At 41.9% G+C, this 19,142-nt stretch overlaps 2 non-coding genes across 2 annotated transcripts; both read left to right on the top strand.

Moving 5' to 3' along the window:
• The first annotated feature begins 11,186 nt into the window (after positions 1–11,186).
• On the top strand, positions 11,187–11,261 carry Trnat-ugu. Its single transcript has one exon. It is a non-coding gene; the product is annotated as a tRNA-Thr (tRNA).
• A 236-nt stretch (positions 11,262–11,497) lies between these two features.
• On the top strand, positions 11,498–11,572 carry Trnat-ugu. The gene has a single exon. It is a non-coding gene; the product is annotated as a tRNA-Thr (tRNA).
• Positions 11,573–19,142: the final 7,570 nt, after the last annotated feature.

The raw sequence follows: 19,142 nt of genomic DNA, 5'->3' as shown, positions 1-19,142 counted from the left end.
GTTGTGGCTAGAGGAGGACATGTGGATATTCTGGACTACTTTATCTGCTTGATACAAGCGTTGTAAACAGTCAATAGCACTCAGAGATCCGGAACGGACAAGGAATTTAGCACTCCAAGTCCATCTCATCTGCTCCAGTGCCGACGCGGCAGTCGTAACTTGAGGATACAATCAGGGAAAACAACAGAGCAACCAATGGTGTCCCCCTGTTTTCACCCATCCGTAAAGATAGCTGAAGAGGTGTGATGCACAGCTAAAATATCGTATAATAATGTATTAAAAATATATGCAACTCTGCACACTCCCCTGTATTGCACCAAATCTAAAATTACTCTAGGCCTCTGTAGTAACCATGGTGGCTGGCGGTTAAAACTCTGAATTTGGGTTACGCTTGCTCCACATCAAGTGACTGCAGCACACGCTGCACATGGATCCCTAATGGCGCTGTTGCTTGTGGACGATAGGAGAAAAGGAGTTCAAGAGGAGGATGAGCAACTGTATTATTTGGTGAAGTCGAAGCTACGAGGAACTAACATGCCTGATGCACAATGAGGAGCTACAGCCAGATAGTGAGAGGTGGTTCCGAAACCCCAGCACAGAGACTGGGGAAGGAGCCTAATGCCCTCATGGTGGATAGTGTCAATAATATTCAGGTAAGAAGGCTCGCTGACCATACACTGTGCACCCATAGTCTAGCTGTGAACACACGAAAGTCCTAAAAACTGGAGCAGATATCCCCTATCTGATCCTCAAGACCTTTAGCTGAAGCACTATATGATATTCAGTGTCTCCTAGGTTCTGGCTTTCAGGTCTCTCAGATGTGATATCCATGACAATTCGTAGTAAAAAATGAGGCCCAGAAACTCACTGAGTAAAACGTAGAATGATATCCGTCATGAACAGGCCACAAAAATTAAAATCACGGCGGGAATGATTAAAATGCGCGCGCACACACACACACACACACACACACACACACACACACACACACGCACGCGCGCGCGCGTACATATAGAAAACTGAAAGCTGTCTTTGCAGCCCACTCCTCTATCCTCCACATTGCAAGTTGTAACTTAAAGAGTTGCTGTTGCAATAGCGAAGGAGGAACAGGAAACAGCAAAATCGTCCACAAATAAGGAGCATTATACAGGTCCTTACCGTAGATGTGGTACTGTTTATGGCTACAGCAAACTGTGTAAGACTTAAAACTATGCTCTGAGGGATATCATTCTCGAGCTCAAAGCGATCCAACAGCTTATCACCAACGTGGGATCTAAAATCGCCTAGACAAGAAAGACCGTATGAAGATGGGGAGATGGTCACAAAAGCCCAGTTGATGGAGCTGTACGACAATACTGTATACCAAAATAGTGGCATATGTCTTACTAAAATCAAAGAACATACAGAGACAGTGACGCTCACGTAGGAAAGCCTGCTCGATAGGACCTCTAGAAGGTCACGTTTTTGACACTGGACCGAAATCTCCAGAATTCACAATGAGAGAAGCTAAGGATTTTCCTGGTCTCCAACAGCCAGATCAGTCAAAAGTTAACCATTTGCTTTAGGGTCTTTCCTATACAGCTCATTGACGCGATACTCCAGTGACTACTGGGACACGTACTGTCCTTTCCTGATTTGAGGAGAGGTGTCAGATTTGCCTCCCTCCAAGAGTCGGGAAACTCGTCCGTCCGCCATATCATATTAAAACACTCCAGGAGGATCTCCGTTGACGCTGCTGTCAAGTGTCGAAGCATGCAGCACCGGATTTGGTCGTGACCGGGTGCGATATTACGCATACAAGACATGCCAAATTCCACCTCACATAAGGAGAAAGGGTTGACGCAACACTCAGGATTAGAGGATCTGACTTCCCAATTGCTCCTCTCTGCTGTCACACGATAACAGCGAAACTTGTCGCGAAATTGAAGCAGATACTTCCTGTGTGTTAGTATGAACAGAGGTCATTATTGACGACCGAAATAAAGTAATTCGATCTTTTTACTGACCTCCCAATTCGGATGATACAGTTGCTGAAGGGTTCAAAGAAAACTTGAGTTTGATTTCAAACACATACCAGACTCATACGATAATAGTTGGTGGTGACTTTAATTTACCCTCTCTATGTTGCCGAAAATAGATGTTTAATTCCGGAGGTGGACATAAAATATCATCCGAAATTGTGGTAAACGCATTCTCTGAAAATTATTTCGAGCAGTTAGTTCATGATCCGACGGTTGTGAAAACACACTTGACCACTTAGCAACAAATAATCCTGAGTTAATAACGAACATCAAAACCGATTCAAGGATTAGTGAACACCGGGTTGTCGCAGCGAGATTGAATATTGTAATCCCCAAACCCACGAAAAATAAGCGAAAAATATACCTATTCAAAAAAGCAGATAGAAATTCACTTGACGCCTTCCTGAGAGACGATCTGCACTCATTCCAAACTAATAATATAAGTGTAGACCAGATGTGGCTTAGATTCAGCAATTGAGAGATTTATACCAAATAAATTAACAATCGACGGAGCTGATCCTCCTTGGTACGCAATACGGGTTAGAACACCGTTGCAGAAACAACGAAAGAAACACCAAATTCAGACAGACGCAAAATCCCCAAGATTGGCGATCTTTTACAGGAGCTCGAAATTTGTCGCGGAGCTCCCACAACGAAACTTGGTCTCGAAACCTGGCAAAAAATCCAAAGAGATTCCGGTCGTATTTAAAGTATGTCAGCACCAAGAAACAATCAATGCCTTCTCTGCGGGATAGCAATGGAGATACTATCGAAGACAGTGCTGCCAAAGCAGAGTTACTAAACACAGCCTTCCGAAATGCCTTCACAAAATAAGACGAAGTAAATATTCCAGAATTCGAATCGAGGACAGCTGCCAACATGAGTAACGTAAAAGTAAATATCCTCGGAGTACTGAAGCAACTTAAATCACTTAATAAAAGCAAGTCTCTTGGTCTAGACTGTATAGCAATTATGTTCCTTTCGGAGTACGTTTATGCATTAGCTCCATACTTAACAATCATATACAACCGTTCGCTCGGCGAAAGATCCGTACCCAAAGAGTGGAAAGATGCACAGGTCACACCAATATTCAAGAAAGGTAGTAGGAGTAATCCACTAAATTACAGGTCCATATCGTTAACGTCGATATGCAGCAGGATTTTAGAACTTAGGCTATATTGTGTTCGAACATTATGAATTACCTCGAAGAAAACTGTTTATTCACACACCGTCAATATGAGTTTAGAAAACATCGTTTCTGTGAATCACAACTAGCTCCTTATTCACAGGAAGTGTTGAGTGCTATGGACAAGAGATTTCAGATCGATTCCGTATTTCTGAATTTCCGGAAGGCTTTTGACACTACCACACAAGCGGCTCGTAGTGAAATTGCGTGCTTATGGAATATCGTCTCAGTTATGTGACTGGATTTGCGACTTCCTGTCAGAGAGGTTCGTAGTAACTGATGGAAAGTCATCGAGTAAAACAAAAATGGTTTCAGGCGTTCCCCAGGGTAGTTTTATAGCCCCTTTGCTGTTCCTTATCTATACAGGGTGGTCCATTGATCGTGACCGGGCCAAATATCTAACGAAATAAGTGTCAAAAGAAAAAACTACAAAGAATGAAAATTGTCTAGCTTGACGGGGGGAAACCAGATGGCGCTATGGTTGGTCTGCTAGATGGCGCTGCCATAGGTCAAACAGATATCAACAGCGTTTTTTTAAAAAATAGGAACCCCATTTTTATTACATATTCGTGTAGTATGTAAATAAATATGAATGTTTCAGTTGGACCATTTTTTCGCTTTGTGATAGATGGCGCTGTAATAGTCACAAACATATGGCTCACAATTTTGGACGAATAGTTGGTAACAGGTAGGTTTTTTAATTTAAAATACGGAAAGTAGGTACGTTTGAACATTTTATTTCGGTTGATCCAATGTGATACATGTACCTTTGTGAACTTATTTCTGAGAACGCATGCTGTTACAGCGTGATTACCTGTTAATACCACATTAATGCAATAAATACTCAAAATGATGTCCGTCAACCTCAATGCATTTGGCAATACGTGTAACGACATTCCTCTCAACTGCGTGTAGTTCGCCGTCCGTAATGTTCGCACATGCATTGACAATGCCCTGAAGCATGTTGTCAGGCGTTGTCGGTGGATCACGATAGAAAATATCCTTCAACTTTCCCCACTAAAAGAAATCCGGGACGTCAGATCAGGTGAACGTGCGGGCCATGGTATGGTGTTTCGACCACCAATCCACCTGTCATGAAATATGCTATTCAATACCGCTTCAAACGCACGCGAGCTATGTGCCAGCATCCATCATGTTGGAAGTACATCGCCATTATGTTATGCTGTGAAACATCTTGTAGTAACATCGGTAGAACATTACGTAGGAAATCAGCATACATTGCACCATATTGATTGCCATCGATAAAATGGGGGCCAATTATCCTTCCTCCCATAATGTCGCACCATACATTAACACGCCAAGGTCGCTGACGTTCCACTTATCGCAGCCATCGTGGATTTTCCGTTGCCCAATAGTGCATATTATTCCGGTTTACGCTACCACTGTTGGTGGATGACGCTTCGTCGATAATAGAACGCGTGCAAAAAATCTGCCATCGTCCCGGAATTTCTCTTGTGAGTAGTGGAAGAACTGTACACGACGTTCAAATTCGTCGCCATGCAATTCCTGGTGCACAGAAATATGGTACGGGTGCAATCGATGTTGATGTAGCATTCTCAACACCAATGTTTTTGAGATTCCCGATTCTCGCGCAATTTTTCTGCTACTGATGTGCGGATTAGCCACTACAGCAGCTAAAACACCTACTTGTGCATCATCATTTGTTGCAGGTAGTGGTTGACGTTTCACATGTGGCTAAACACTTCCTCTTTCCTTAAATAACGTAACTATCCGGCGAACGGTCCGGACACGTGGATGATATCGTCCAGGATACCGAGCAGCATACACAGCACACGCCCGTTGGGCATTTTGATCACAATAGCCATACATCAACACGATATCGACCTTTTCCGCAATTGGTAAACGGTCTGTTTTAACATGCATAATGTATCACGAGGCAAATACCTTCCTCACGGACGGAATGTTACGTGATGCCACGTACGTATACGTTTCTGACTATTACATCGCCATCTATCACAAAGCGAAAAAAGTGGTCCAACTAAAACATTCATATTTCTTTACGTACTACACGAATATGTAATAAAAAAAGGGGGTTCCTATTTAAAAAAGGGTAGTTGATATCCGTTTGATCTATGGCAGCGCCATCTAGCGGGCCAACCATAGCGCCATCTGGTTTCCCCCTTCAAGCTATACGAGTTTCGTTCTTTGTAGTTTTTTTGTTTGATTCTTATTTCGTGAGATACTTGGTCCGGTCACTCTCAGTGGACCACCCTGTATACGAAGACCTTGGCTATAAGCAGTGGTAAGCCACAGGTCGACTGTTCTGAGAAATTGCACTGTAAAGGCAATAAAATCTCATAAATATAATATTTTAGGTACACCCAATGTGAGTTTTCAGTCAGATAAATAATTTTTTATATATTTGTAAAGTAACGACATATTTATGATTTTCCACTCAAAATTTTGTTTTTAAAAATACGCCAATGGCTACTTAAAATTGTTTACAAGAAAACAAAGTGCGCTTAACATGGGCTGACATGGACCAACAGTTGTTTACTCGCTAGTAGAATTAACAAAACATTACTGTGAAACATTTCCAAACTACCAATTTAAAAGTTTTAACTTGTAACCTCCCCTTCCTAATCACCCTACTGGACTGCGATATAACTGACCGTGATCCCATATGTCTAATGAAATTTTACAGTGGGTAAGGCTGTCGTTGCCGAAGGAAAATAACACTCGTTAGTTCGAGGAAAGTGTACAACACACCATTCTGTAGGAAGAATCTATTTACACTTAAGCTAAATACTGACGATAATTTTGAAATGGATCAGATATAGTGCAATCGTTCAGAACCGCATAGGGGAGAAAAGGGAACCATGCAATATTTACTTCAAAACTTAACCGATAATACATAGAAAACACTGATTAGCTAAAAAGAGGGATAGTTAAACGGTCGCCAGCCCGCTAGGGCAATTAATCTCCAGAATCTTAAGAAAGGTAATGGCAAAGAAATGTAAGCAAATAGTCCCTGGCGTTTCAACAGAAGGTTGTCACTCTTTTCCACAGTACAACAGTCACGAGGTAATAAATGAACCAGATAGCAATGAGTTTGCAGTTATATTCTGAAATACTAAACTTTGAAAGTAAAATTAAACGTAATTACGGGTTAAATAAATGACTGGCTTTACTACGCAAAAAAGAAAAAAAACCTCAGTAACCTCAGTGTGAAGTAATACAAAGATTATTGAAAGACTGATTTGAATTTACTTTGAGCAAATGAGCAACTGATTTTACTTTTAAAATAACAACAATAAAATACATACGAAGCAAGGAGAATTCACCCGCTAAGCTGAATACAGAATAAATTAAATTCGGCACTCTTAATTTGTGCTTTATCTTTAATTATCAGTTTTGCCAGAGAAATTTTACACTAGTTTAAGTGAAGGAAGTTAATGCTAAAATGTGCAAATTAGTTCAGCCTCGGTTATGCAATACAAGAATGAAAAGTTACTGAGGCAGAAAATTTAGACTGAAGCAGGTCATTAGCAAACAATCAAAACTAGCATTAAATAGTTAATCAGTTTTCACATATTTACGACACTCGGTGATCGCATTGAATGGAAAAGGGGCCCTGCCTGGTAATAATGTGTGAGGACAACGACAACACAGGTGTCCTTCAAGTTTTAACTATTGCAAGTTACTATTAAGCTTAGTCATACTTTGTGAAAGAAATGTAACTGTGTAAAGCCTCTACATTTCTATATCAGACAGTTAAGAGTCTTACGATGTTGTAGCTGTGCGGACGACGAAGAATTTAGTCGACGACAATGCTGAGCTGCCGTTAATGCTGCTGCTGTTTGAGAACCCCGAGTCGTCTGCAGAGCCACGGATAATTACAGGACAGGCAGCTTCCTTCGCCTGTCCACTTCTACCGTGCTCTCAATACTCACGGTTAACGAACCAGGCACGTCTACAATGGCGCGAGAATAGCTGCACTCCGCGTCAGCGGGAGCGCCCAGCAAACGCTTCCGCACTCTTTCATCACACAAGCTGCTCTGATTCCCCTCTGCTTGCAACGCGACAGAGAGTCTCCATACGCAAAGATTAAACGTCACAGCTCCTCCCACCGGCCGTTGTTGCCGAACGGTTCTAGGCGCTTCAGTCCGGAACTGCGCTGCTGCTACGGTCGCAGGTTCGAATCCTGCCTCGGGCATGGATGTGTGTGATCTCCTTAGGTTAGTTAGGTTTATGTAGTTCTAAGCCTTGGGGACTGATGACCTCAGATGTTATGTCCCATAGTGCTTAGAGCCATTTGAACCATTCGAACAGCTACTCCCATTTTGTCGTCGCTGTCAGTACATTTAAATAAAGTTTCCTTGGCTATTACAAATCAATTTACAATATTTTCATTGTAATTATAGTCAGATATAAATACACTATTACATCAATTACCTATTAAATACAGTTTCTGTAATACAGCTTGCAGCTTCAGATTGAGAAGCACACAACAAGTCATCACCGCTTACTAAACCGCGAAAATTTAGTATGGTGCAGAAGATATTTTATCTGCATTTTAGGTGTTATACGTTCCGCTCATTTCGTGAAGTGAGGCAAAATGAGGGAATTTCCGAAGAAATGCAAACGGAAATGCAGATGCGTAAATGCATGTAGTTTTGTCTACCTAAAGTTTGTTAATCTCTCATTAAACTTACCGTTAATTATCATAATTTTGTGTGGTGTCGTAATAGCAAGCGTCCAGATCAAACTTGAATGTGTACAACAATGCTTTACACTGGTTGTGCTGAAAATAAAAATGCCACGTTCCATACGCTTATTTACAAAGGAGGCCGCAATGTTCTGAGAGCCGGCTGCGGCTCAGTCCCGACTTGGCATTGTTGCGTGTGCCATAGCGGCACGCTTGTTCTCTCTGTTCGTGCAGTGGCATTCCAGAACATCCACCTGCCTCACATGCTTTGAGTACCGACTCACGAGTATCCTCAGGGAGTTCTTATATTTCTATCACAGTGGATAACTCAACACTGTCCATATTCACACGCATACACAGACGAGAAACTTACACGTTGTGTGAGTGCATCGGTATGCACTTACTTAATAATACTAATGATACATATATCATAATGACATTTATACCGATTAGTCATGGCTTGGATTTTCCTTTCATTTCAATTGTTTTCCGAACAACTGCTCTGTAAGCTAAATTTCTCATTATACTTTTTGCAAATTCGTTGATGACAGTCTAATCTAGGAAATCTATTTGGAACAAATTTTGAAAATTACTCTAATAATTAGGTCTTTATTGGAAATTCTTTCTCAGGTTAATGTTCTTGACTGATACAATGTTAGGTACACCTAACAGCTTGCCAGAATTAGGAAAAGCTAAAGAGTAAGTGTTAGTATGAGGTATACTGACAATCTTAAATGGTCGATTATAAATGAATTTAAATTATGAAATATTATTATCAATTTCGCTTGATTCTCGTTCTCTTTAACGAGAACGAGGTCGCCAATTGCAAACTTTAGCAAACCGCACTTTCGTGTCATGACGCCGCATTCGTGCCTCGGCTTTCTTTTTCATTACCTCTCGTAAACATTTTTTCTTCACGTAAACACTAACTCGCGGAGGGATTTCCTTCTGAGTGAATCCTGTAGATTCCTGAATCAAAGTATTCATAATATTTTCAAAATCGTTTATAGATTTGCCTATGCTCTGCGATTGTGGTGGCAATAGGCAGAGATGTGTATCACTTAAACCTCATTGCTTTCCATATCTTCATTCCATAATTTGGAAGTAAACTGAACCCCCTTATCGCGTTTGGTTTGTCGATATGCACAAAGTAGTCGGTTGCAAGTTTGTTATAAACCGCTTTAGCTGTTGCCTTTCTTATCGGATATAACTTAATGAACTTCGAAAAGGTTTCCAGCAAGCGAAATTACCTGACGTTTTTCGCAGGGGGGCTATGTACCTATACGTCCGTACACACTAACTCTAGTACATCGTCAAATATGCTCTGCATAGGGCCACGATTTGTGCAATTAGTCACTTTCGCCCTCTTACACACATCGCAAGTCTTTATCCTGTCTTTTATTCCCTTTAACATGTTAAAATTCACAACTTCATCCATTTTCCCTGTAAATTTCATTGGTCTGCAGTGACCACAGGATATTATTTCGGTGACGAATTTGGTGGGCAAAAACACCCACCAAGTGTCGCTATTTTCATGTTTGGGTATATACAGGATATTGTTTGTAAATACATAAAACTTCAGCTAGTCACTTTTTTAAAGAGTTATTTATTATTCAATGAACCGGTTTTCGTACCTTTTCAGGTTCATCTTCAAACGTTTTTTGGGAACTTACATCACTATTTCTAGTATAATGATGGGTGCTGGCTTTGTGTCAAGAAGATGGAACACACATTAGTGTCTCGCCGTGACTATTGTTTATCTGTCGTTATGGGTGCAAATTTAGATTTTTATTTACTGCGACAGTATGGGTGGCTTTCTTCGTTAGTATCCATCTGTCTGCATCCATTTTTATGGCTAGTTGGTAGATCACTTCAGACTTTTATTACACAATGATGCCGATATCTCTGGAGCGGTACAATTCTGCAAAAAAAAGTCACTAGTAAAAGTTTTAAGGTTTGAAAAGGGGCCTTGGAGTGGTTACCTCGAACTGACCTTGAACTCTGTTTTCAAGGTCAAACCAAGGTCAAGTTTTGTTTTTGCAAATGGTAACCTCTATTTTTTATTCCATATTCGTTTTCTACGTGAAGAAAGGCATTGTTTGTAGGGAACATTTTTTTCGAAAAACCAATGGTTTTTCGCCAGGGGCACTTCATTATAACTTTCTCACATTACAGAACCAATCGAGATCGGGAAAAAAGTTTCAGTGCAAATGTTGTATGGTTTCTGAACTCTGTCCACAGTGAAATTTTCGTGAACTTGAAATGGCCTTGAAATTCTTCAGCAGGGATTAGCCTGAAAGCAAATACCGTCAGCATTTGCCCAACCAAACGTGTACCACATGGGGGATGCCGAATCACAGACCAGCATTGTACTGGTGCCGGCACAGTGAGAGAAGAGAAGGGGGGAGCTTTGAGGCTGACTAATAAGCGTAATTGTCGGGGAATTTGAAATCATGACTAGGGCTTCAGAGAAATTTTACCTTTGGAGACACTGAAAATTTCTCGGCTGTGCTTACTTAGAATGATTCTTGACTGGTGTTACTCTCATAAATTTGTCTCTTAAGGGTTTAGGAAAAATGTGTGTTAAGGGATTTAGAAAAATTCCACTTCGTCGAACTGTGATGAATTTCGCTTCGTGGGACTCAGAACAATCTCGTCTCGCGAGATTCTAATGAGTTCCTGCGAAGTGAAATTTTTTCCAAATCCGTACGAACAAAGATATTCTCAACACGATTGTTTAAAGGCCGTAAGAGAAAAACTTATCTGAGTCACCTTGCGTCGCAACTGACTATCTAGGGCCCATCTTTCGTGTCTGTCTTCTCTCCACATTTGAAAAGGACTGATTACCATGCGGCATTTCATTATCTTTTTATTTACAAGAATATCGCGGAATGTAAAGATGCCCTCTTGAAAGACATTCATTCGTTAGACACCTAAGTAACTTTCTCAAAGAGTGCACTTTAATACTGTATACTTTTATGGATTTGGTGTTTGTTCTTTCGGACAAGTCCGAAAGAAGAGACACCATTGATGACCTACAGCCGTCTAGAAAGAAATTAGAGTTATATTAATACCTTCAGCTGCTGACGGGCGTTGATATATATCAACGGGGTCAGGTGAATATGTGTGCACCGATCGGGACTCGAACCCAGGATCTCCTGCTTGCATGGCAGACCTTCTACTTCTGTGCAGATGCGCACATATTCCCCGAACTCTTACGGGACTTGGTAAGGATGACATACAAGGTGAGAATGTGGGTTTCGCGAGAGGCGTGCGCACTATCCTCTGTGCCCTCGGTGGCTGAGATGGATAAAGCATCTGCCATGTAAGCAGAAGATTCCGGGTTCGAATCCCGGTCGGGGCACACGTTTTCACTTGTCCTCGTTGATATATTCCAACGATCGTCGGCAAGTGAAGGTATTAATATAATTCTAATTTCGTTTTGAATACTGTATGTTTTGGCTTCACATTGCGGTGTAAACAACGGCGAGCATGTGTAAACAAACGGGTCGCGTACATGTGAAAAGCCAGTTGTTTTGCAACACGCTTGTCCTATGTGAGAATGTGGGTTTCGCGAGAGGCGTGCGCACTATCCTCTGTGCCCTCGGTGGCTGAGATGGATAAAGCATCTGCCATGTAAGCAGAAGATTCCGGGTTCGAATCCCGGTCGGGGTTGAAGGAAAAACCTAAGAAAACCAGTAATACTAAAAGTGATCAGTACAGTTTATTTTTCGACTCTATCTTCATATTCTTCAGAATCTCGCGCTTCCCTTACCAGAAAATATCCACCTAGTCATACGAGCACATATGTGGTTTCAACGTGTCGGCGCCCCTGCACATCAGGCCTTACTGGTCAGAAGGTACCTTAATTCAACTTACTCGAACCGTTGGATTGTTATCGGCAGTGCAGTTCGTGAATTCCCGCCAAGATCGTCAGACTCAACTTTACTGGACTTCTACTTATAGGGAACTGTGAAGCAGAAGGTGACCTCCACTCCCCCGACGACGACTGAAGATATGAGAGAAAGGGTTGTGGCGGCTTTCCAGGCATTCACACCTCAGACAGTGAATTATGTCGAGACCAGTTTCCGACAGAGAGTACAAATTTATATTAGGTCAAATGGGCAGTTGATCGAACATCTGAAATCCTAAATTTGCAGTGAGAACCAAGTTATTCAGCCCTTTTCAGGGCTAACGGTGTGCGATGTCCGCTGGGCAACCTCCAAGTAGTGCACGTTGGGTTCCGCTATTGCCGACGGTATTTGCTTTCAGGTTAATCTCTACTGAATAATTTCAATGCCATTTCAAGTTCACTAAAATTTCACCAGTGGACAGAGCTCAGAAACCGTACAAGATTTTTACTGAAAACTTTTTCCGATCTCGCTTCGTTCTCGAGATACTGGTAACCTGGGAAAGTTGAAATCAAGTCCCCCCTGGCGACAAACCACTGGTTTTTCGAAAAAAATGTTCCTTCGAAACAATGCGTATTTTTTCACGTAGAATACGAATATGGAATAAATAATACGGGCTACCATTTACGAAAATAAACTTGACCTTGATTTGACCGTGAAAACAAGGTGGAAGTTCAATTCGAGGTAACCATTCTATGACCCCATTCAGACCTTATAAATTTCACACGAGACCTTCTTTTTGGAGAACTGTGCTGCTCTGGAGATATCGGTCGGTACAGATTAAAATAGGACACCACACACACACACACACACACACACATATATATATATATATATATATATATATATATATATATATATATATATATACCTAAGTAACAATATGGTCCCAGCCGTCCGCTGTAACAGAGCGGTTCTAGGCGCTTCCGTCTGAAACCGCGCGACCACTACGGTCGCAGGTGCGAATCCTGCCTCGGGCATGGATGTGTGTGATGTCCTTCGGTTAGTTAGGTTTAAGTAGTTATAGGGGACTGATGACGACCTCAGATGTTAGGTCCCATAGTGGTCAGAGCCACAGTATGGTCCGAGAACTACCCTTAAGGTACCTATCGTCCCCCTCCCCCCCCCCTCCCCCCTAGCCCGGCAGTTCCCCACCGACATCCCCGCGCCATCGTCCTTTGCAGTTAACCGTGCCCCAATCAGACAACACCTCATTATTACAAAGAATGACCTTACATCGTCTGTTTCTAAAGTATGAGAGAAAATTATATCTATGCAATAATACAGAAATAGGACTAAAATTGGTTATATCATCTCTTTTTTGTTGTTTATTTTCGTTCAGGAAACTGACCATTCCTAAAGGAAAAGCTACAAAAATGGTTAAGTACGGGGATAAAATGCGTAGCACAGTGCTTTACTATCATATTAGTTATCACAGTAACCATTAGAATCCTTAGATTTCAGCGAATTACTTACTGACTCCGTCTCCCCCTTGTCGGTATCACGGAGGTGTATTTGAGATACCTTTCTCGGAAAGTCATTTCCCAGGAGAGTTTTGTGATTCCTTGCAGAAACGAAGTTTTTATTTGATTCACCATCTAATGTGTGTGATGGGGGCTTCTTCTAGTGCCACATTCTATTTCCCCTCTTGCCCGTTCCTTTCGCGAATGGTGGGAACAATGATTGTACATAAAACTCCGTATAAGCTGTAATGTCTCTGATTTTCTCCTCGTGGTCATTTCGCGAGGCACATGTGCGAGGCAGTAATATGTTGCCCGAGGCAGTAGCAAATGCTGCAGTCTGCACCGTTCCATTACGTTACATGGCAGCTAATGAAGATTTATTGCTGCGTCTTCCTTATTTTCTGTGTTACCACTAGTTGTCGATCCATCGGCACGACTCCTTTTCACTGTCGTTTTCTTTACCAATAACTACCTCCAATCTTATTTTCCTGTCTTGGCTCCGAGTGCTCTCATCTGCAGGTCATCCGGGTATATTCCAAGGACGGCCACTAACGCTTGCAATGGCGTGCTCCTGTAAGCTCCTGCGAGACCGGACACCACTCCCCGCTGCATTCTGCGATACGCCATTACTGGTCTTACCTCCCGCAGTTCGTGTAATTACTCGGCAGTTTCCACCTCGGGTGCCACCGTTCGCAGGCTCACGCCAGCAGAGCAACAGTTCGCGAGAGTTCAGGTCCCGCTTAACCAGTTCCGCCTCTTCCCGCGCTGGACTCTAACCATCTCAGAAATGCTTTGTTCCTGAGTTCCTTTCGACTCTGCACAATTCAATACTGGTCGTCATTCCAAAGTTGTTGACGGCAAGTAAACTGACATTGATGTCATTCTTTAAGTGTGCTCGCCAACGATGGATTTAATACATCCGATTGTAGGAATGTTGTAAAGCAGACGAGTGAATAAAACGAATACCTCATATCGTACAATGTAGGCTCCCGCAGACGGAGACGAAACGTCAGGGGAGAGTTTTATACATCGACCACGGCCTATCAGCCTTGAAGTTTTAAGTGATGAGAATATCTCATGTACTTTCACACTTCGTCTTTCGAAGGCTAGTACTGAGAATATCGAAGTAAGAGACGCTAGCAGTTCACCAAATGCTGCTGATTGTTAATGAACTATTAGTCAAGGATAATTCTAAACTAATCATTTTATATTCGTCACTTTATTTTTTATTAATATTCGTCTCAAAAGGAGCTTAAACTAGCTTCACCCTTATTGGACATACATCGACGGATAAATGCCACATGTAGGTTTTTCTTTGCAATACGACATTCCTCTACATCCTTGTTTCAACTTCACTCATTTAATGTTCTTTACCTCCATATATCAGAGTGACGTTATGTATCTTGGAAAGCAGAAATGAACTGCCTGGGTACATCTGTCACTTTTTTTCGGCTGCATGTCTCTTCAACTTAAAATTAATTTCCATTTCACTGTAAATTACGTCTTCCGCTCTAGCCTATTCCACGAAAAATTTGTCTCCCTATCTCTCCTACTAATTTAACACATGTGTCTTTCATTGCTCGGTTTACAAACAGTTTAACATTTAAAGGCAATGTCTGTGTGCTAGCAGTATACGAAATACAATGGAACAACATGTACAAGTAAATCTAAATTTATATGTGAGGTAGCAGTTATAAGGAGTGGGCAAAATGAAGTAAAATGACCGTATGGCATTGATTGCCGAAAGTCGCCACCTGGGAAATTTTGCCCGCCCAATGGTAAGTCTTTTCAATTGACGCCACATTGGGCGACTAGCATATCTGTGATGATGAAATGAGGGCAACAACCAGTCCCCGAATAGAGAAAATCTCCCACCCACCCGGGAATCGAACCCGTGTCCGCTGCATGGCAATCAGACGGAATGACTACCCAGCTAAGGAGGCAGATAAGGGTAAGATTTGTCTGATGTGATAGAAGAAGAAACAGGAGTCGATTTAGAAAAGATAGGGGACCCAGTATTAGAATCAGAATTTAAAAGAGCTTTGGAGGACTTAGGATCAAGTAAGGCAGAAGGGATAGATAACACTCCATCAGAATTTCTGAAATCGTTGAGGGAAGTGGCAACAAAACGACTATTCACGTTGGTGTGTAGAATATATGAGTCTGGCGATATACCATCTGACTTTCGGAAAAACATCATCCACACAATTCCAATGACGGCAAGAGCTGACAACTGCGAGAATGATCGCACAATCGGCTTAACAGCTCATGCATCCAAGTTGCTTACAAGAATAATATGCAGAAAGAAAAGAAAATTGAGGATGCGGTAGATGACTAACAGTTTGGGTTTAGGCAAGGTAAAGGCACGAGAGGCAATTCTTACGTTGCGTTAATAATGGGAGCAAGACTAAAGAAAAATCAAGGTACAGTCATAGGATCTGTCGACCTGCAAAAAGCGTTCGAAAATTTAGAGTGGTGCAAGATGTTCGAAATTCTGAGAAAAACAGAGCTAAGCTATAGGGGGAGACAGGTCCTATACAATATGTACAGCAGCGAAGAGGGGATAATAAGAGTGGACGACCAAGAACGAAGTGCTCGTGTTAAAAAGGGTATAAGACAAGGATGCAGTCTTTCGCCCCTACTGTTCAATCTGTACATCGAGGAATCAATGATGGAAATAAAAGAAAGGTTTAGGAGTGGAGAGTGGTGGACGGAGCAAGGAGGACATCAAAAGCAGACTAGCAATGGAAAAAGGCCATTCCTGGCCAAGAAAAGTCTACTAATATTAAAAATGGCCTTAATTTGAGGAGGAAATTTCTGAGAATGTACGTCTTGAGTACAGCCTTGTATGGTAGTGAAACATGGACTGTGGAAAAACCGTAACAGAAGAGAATCGAAGCATTTGAGATGTGGTGCTAGAGACGAATGTTGAAAATTAGGTGGACTGGGTAAGGTAAGAAATGAGGAGGTTCTGTGCAGAATCGGAGAGGAAAGGATTATGAGGAAAACACTGATGAGGAGAAGGGACCGGATGATAGGACAGCTGTTAAGACATTACGGAATGACTTCCATGGTACTAGAGCTGTAGAAAGCAAAACTGTAGAGGAAGACAGAGATGGGAATACATCCAGCAAATAACAGAGGACGTAGGCTGCAAATGCTACTCTGAGATGAAGAGGTTAGCACAGGAGAGGAATTCGTGGCGGGCCGCATCAAACCAGTCAGAAGACTGACGACCCAGAAATAAAAGGGGGGAGGGGGTCCAATAGTGCAGCCTGCAGACTAGGCTAGCATCTGAATTTGTGTTTAAGCACGGTGTATTTCTCGTGGTGTTTCCATAGTTTCCTCCACCGCTTTTCCAATTAGACAGTTCCCCATCCGCCGAAAAAATAATCTGTGGAAATGAGTATTATATTGGCAGCAGGAACGTCAGTGAAGTATCCAGAATGAGATTTTCACTCTGCAGCGGAGTGTGCACTGATATGAAACTTTCTGGCAGATTAAAACTGTGTGCCGGACCGAGACTCGAACTCGGGACCTTTGCCTTTCGCGGGCAAGTGCTCTACCAACTTGCCCGCGAAAGGCATAGGTCCCGAGTTCCCGAGTTACCGTGCATCAAACGCGAGATGTGTGCCTCCTACTATGGGGAGACTGAATCGGTTAAGCATTTGCTTATTTAACAGTGAAATTATTTCCAAGTTGTAATTTATTTACGCCTTCCTTGTTGTTATTGCTAACCCTTAGTCATGCTCCTCCCTCTCACTGACAATATGGGTAATATATAACGTCACCTTCAACTTTTTCGCCATCGTTGGACGTTTTCTGAACCTATGTCGACTAACTATAATTACCTTTTCAACACCATAAACACTGTATGGCACACTGGAAGAGATTGTACCGAACATTGCTGTGCAGATGGAGCTCCTAGAGCCAGTAAGATAACCATTTTCACCTGTTATCTTCTTCATCGAATGCGGAACTGCATAACATGATAATATATGCTCTACAAAAATACCATACCAGATGGAGCGCTACCCGTTGTACTGACGAACAGGTACGATCCATCGTCTTCTTGCTCAAATCACTATGCAAGTATTCAACTGACAGCGCAAAAAGTTTGTTCAACTTTTGCTCCTTCTTTTATTAATTAAATGTGCCTACTTAAAATACTGTATGCTGTTTATCGTGTCACTTCAAAGCGGAGACCCATGTCGAAAAACCGTGAAACAACAAGAAATTTATTTGTCTAAGACATGACAAGAACGTCATATGTTATAGACTATGTGATGGTTCACAGTTATTAGGAATGTGTAACTCATCGCTAGTGATTCTTTTTCCAGAGTATCCATGTTGGTTGAAATAAAACTGTACTTGCCAAATACTCCACTGTACCTCACGTGAGTTGCCCAATGCTAGTCCAGCCTTGTTTTTGGGGATCGTATCGCATCTCTTTGACATTTCATGAAAACGCTTAATCCTTCCAGCAGCAATGTATATTTCTAACATTAATAATTCCAGTAATAGTCGAGTCTCGACTCGATCCTTCATGTAGATGTGGAATCGTTTGACGTCTTGTTCTATATCTTGCTGCGTTTTATTGTCTTGTTTCGAGTTAACTGTAGATAAAATAAATATACGTCTACACGTACTGCTTGATAGCCGTGCAAGAACTGAAAAAAAAATGGGAATAACGGGGCCACCTTTGAAGATTGTCACACGTGTGCGGTGACGCACTTAGGGAACATAATCATCCGGAGAGATCTAGTCGGTTGTATCAACTCAGCTGTTGGCGTCCTAAACGCTGGGAGACTGGTAAAGGCGGAAAAACGGCTGTGAAACCGAATCCTGTACGGAAGTTTTTGTGCTGCACCAAGCTTTCGACGGAAGTTACAGCGCTCGTGATCCATGGCCTGCTACTGGGGCATCACACCGCGTAGACGGCACGTGTACAGCAAGACTCGGGACAGACAAGGGCTGGCGTTGCGCAGAATATAATTAGGGTCAATAAAAATGCAGTCGGGCATTGCTACACGGTTGCTTAAATTAAAATACGAAAATAATGCGAAAATATCCTTTCAAAAATTATGTAGAGGAATTACTATATTACTGTTACACACTCATTGACAGACGGGTGGATGTTATCAATCGACAGCGCTGACGTAATTACTTTTGGGAGCTGTAGAACAAGTTTCTCGTTCCAGCTCTTCGGTCAATTCAGATAATATCGTCTTTAGTTAACACCTTAGATCCAGTATTCATGGGATTCCATGAAACTCAATTTGTAATAATTGTGAACGAGATCCGGAATCCTACCACTCAGGGGAGAAAACGGACGCTATTACACACAGAGAGGCGGAACTTCTTTTAAGTATTGTTAAATGTTACAGTGTATGATGAACTGGCCAGAACTGCAGTCCACCTAAATAGCTAACCATATTAAACAAATGTAGTATAGAAACATATTTCATACAGCATCGGCTTTTCTATATTCAAGACAGCATATTAATGTTGATCTCTAATAATAACACAACTCATAACTGGACTTGTTATAGCTTTGTGCAAGAGAAAAGGTAATATTTGCCATATTAGAGGCTGGCTTATAATAAGCATAAGAGAGATCTGCAAAACACTAGGGTAGGGTAGGCCTTTCTGAACCATCGGGATATGTGGATGGGGATAGGCTCATTCGCGCACCTCGGACGCCATTATGCTCCAGAACCGTTGCTAGACAAGTCATGCACAAGCGGTAAGAATCTTTTTGCAAGTTATTTATGCAGCCGGCAATCGCGCAGGTGGAAACAGAGGATGTAAGAAATTGTTTGTTACAACAATCCGCGATGAAACATTAAGCCAGAAGTCAGCATAAAATAA

Source organism: Schistocerca americana, chromosome 7 (genome assembly GCF_021461395.2).
Source record: "Schistocerca americana isolate TAMUIC-IGC-003095 chromosome 7, iqSchAmer2.1, whole genome shotgun sequence".
Lineage (NCBI taxonomy): Eukaryota > Metazoa > Arthropoda > Insecta > Orthoptera > Acrididae > Schistocerca > Schistocerca americana.
The sequence above is the reverse complement of the archived record's forward strand: the minus strand, read 5'-3'. Positions and strand labels throughout refer to the sequence as shown.